The sequence below is a fragment of the Engraulis encrasicolus genome, chromosome 11 (genome assembly GCF_034702125.1).
Source record: "Engraulis encrasicolus isolate BLACKSEA-1 chromosome 11, IST_EnEncr_1.0, whole genome shotgun sequence".
Taxonomy (NCBI): domain Eukaryota; kingdom Metazoa; phylum Chordata; class Actinopteri; order Clupeiformes; family Engraulidae; genus Engraulis; species Engraulis encrasicolus.
In genome coordinates this window covers 38,690,596-38,693,095 of record NC_085867.1, presented here as the reverse complement: position 1 = coordinate 38,693,095, position 2,500 = coordinate 38,690,596, and the positions used below count along the sequence as shown (strand labels likewise).

General features: G+C 46.0%; 1 protein-coding gene across 2 annotated transcripts in view; it reads right to left on the bottom strand.

The window, feature by feature from the left end:
* The window catches only part of LOC134458327 (WD repeat-containing protein 7), a 278,717-nt gene that overhangs the window by 103,780 nt on the left and 172,437 nt on the right, over positions 1–2,500 (bottom strand). The window lies entirely within an intron of this gene.

Below are 2,500 nucleotides of genomic sequence, written 5' to 3'. Positions count from 1 at the left end.
TATGGGGCTAACTTATTATTTGAAGTTACATGCAAGACGGTCAACTGGGAAAAATTCCTTACATACAGAAATATTTCATCACCGATTCTAATTTCTATTGGCCACTACTACGTACAATATTAATATAGTATCAAGTACAACGTAGTACCTTTGACAATGTGCACAAGAAAAATATTTAAGGAGCAGAATCGCTTAGATAGGCTCAGTGTCCGCAGAGCGAGGAGAACTGGAAGTAGGTATGTGGGGATAATACTGTCAAGGTTGCTTTCTGTCTTGCCCTGTATTTATTGTGCAACTGAGCTTTGAAGATTCAGTGCGCACGCTCTGTGTGTGTGCGTGTGTGTGTGTGTGCGTGTGTGTGTGTGTGTGTGTGTATGTGCGCATTTGTGCAGTGTGTGTGTGTGTGTGCGCATTTGTGCAGTGTGTGTGTGTGTGTGTGTGTGTGTGTGTGTGTGTGTGTGTGTGTGTGTGTGTGTGTGTGTGTGTGTGTGTCCTCCATCCTCCGCAAATTGCCCCTCCATTGCTCCGCACTGCTGATTTTATTTCAGTTTCCTCAATCATTTTTCATTGGCTCTGGCCTCACCTCTGACCCCTGGGGCTGTGGCCGTCTTTGTGTGAGAAAATGGCCAACCTCCTCTGGCTCAGCGGCACTCTAATAGCCACTGGCCCACTGAGCATCTGACCCACACACACACACACACACACACACACACACACACACACACACACACACACACACACACACACACACACACACACACACACACACACACACACACACACACACACACACACACACACACACACACACTGCAGAGACAAAGCAGCAATCATACACACACGCACGCACGCACACACACACAAGCACCAAGCCTCATACACACGCACGCACGCACACACACAAAAACAGTCACACACTGACACTACAGAGAAATAGCACATAACACACATAACACACAACACACACAAATAGCACATGCAGACATGGAGCAATACACACACACAGAGACACACACACGCACGCACAAACGCGCACAAACGCACACGCACGCACACAACATCACACAACAAAACAAGAAACAACTTCTTCACATGACTAACAGGAAATATATTGCCTACCGCATACAGCACAGAGCAATACTCACTCACTGGTCCACATCATAACACAAACACGCACACACACACACAGCTTATACATCATATCGAAACCAGAAGCAACTTTTTCACGTAACAAATCACAGAAAAATATCACAATGAAAAGTGTCTGTGGAAAAAAGTAGAGAAAAACACACCTATTCTTTTGTAGTGATAAAGAATCAGTCATTACAATCCCCAGAGCACACCCCCCCACACACACACACCCTCACACATGACTCCGCTCAAGGCTTTCCTCAATCAAACAGCACACATCCCTTCTGTGTTTGTGTGTGTTTGTGTGTGCTTGTGTGCGCGTGTGTGCGCGCGTGTGCGTGCGTGTGTGTGTGTGTGTGTGTGTGTGTGTGTGTGTGTGTGTGTGTGTGTGTGTGTGTGTGTGTTGCGTCCATGGGGGCATGTGTGTGTGCAAGCGTGCATCTGCATGTGTGTGTACCGAGAATTCCAGTGCAGCCAGTCTCTTCACAGTCTCCTCTTAAACTACTACTAACACGCTCACTCTGTCTCTCTCACACACACACACACATAGCGGCCTCAATTAAAATGCAGTTGAGGAAGAGAAGAGAAGGAAGAGGAGGAATAAGATCAATGTGAAGGAGGGACGCACTTAATAAATTATTGTTATTTTTTGTTTCATAGAATATTTACAGTGTATTAAATAATGAGGGGGTCATTGAGGGACGCATGGTATTTTTTTTAACAGGGCTGAAGCGTTGTGCATGTAAAATGGCTTGTAAAAATACACGGCGGTAAGCTATATGAATTACACAGTGGTGGTGGTTGCATAGATATAGAAAGTTCTCCCTGTGAAAATAGATAAATTCAACTTCTGTAATGTACCTCCAAGGTAACTTACTTTTCACCAGGTAAAAGCTCAATTTAACAACTGAAAAGTAGTAGATTTGGTTGACAGTTGGGTCTATGCTGATAATATGAAGTCTGTTTAAATGCAACGCTAGTGTTTTAGTGGTTACATAACTTGTACCAGTGTGAAAGGCACTTCAGAATTTAGATTCCCAACCAATAATGTACAACAAGGGCAATCATGGGTAAGAGGGCAGTCATTGGGTAAGCAGTTAGGGCGTCAGACTTGTATCCCAAAAGTTGCCGGTTCGACTCCCGGCCCGCGAGGTGAGGGGGCAGTAATTAACCAGTGCTCTCCCACATCCTCCTCCATGACTGAGGTACCCTTAGCACGGTACCGTCCCGCCGCACTGCTCCCTAGGGGCGCCATTGGGGGCTGCCCCTTTGCAGGGGTGAGGCATAAATGCAATTTGGTTGTGTGCTGTGGAGTGCTGTGTCACAATGAGAGTTGGAGTTTCCCAGTTGGGCTTTCGTGGCTTTCACG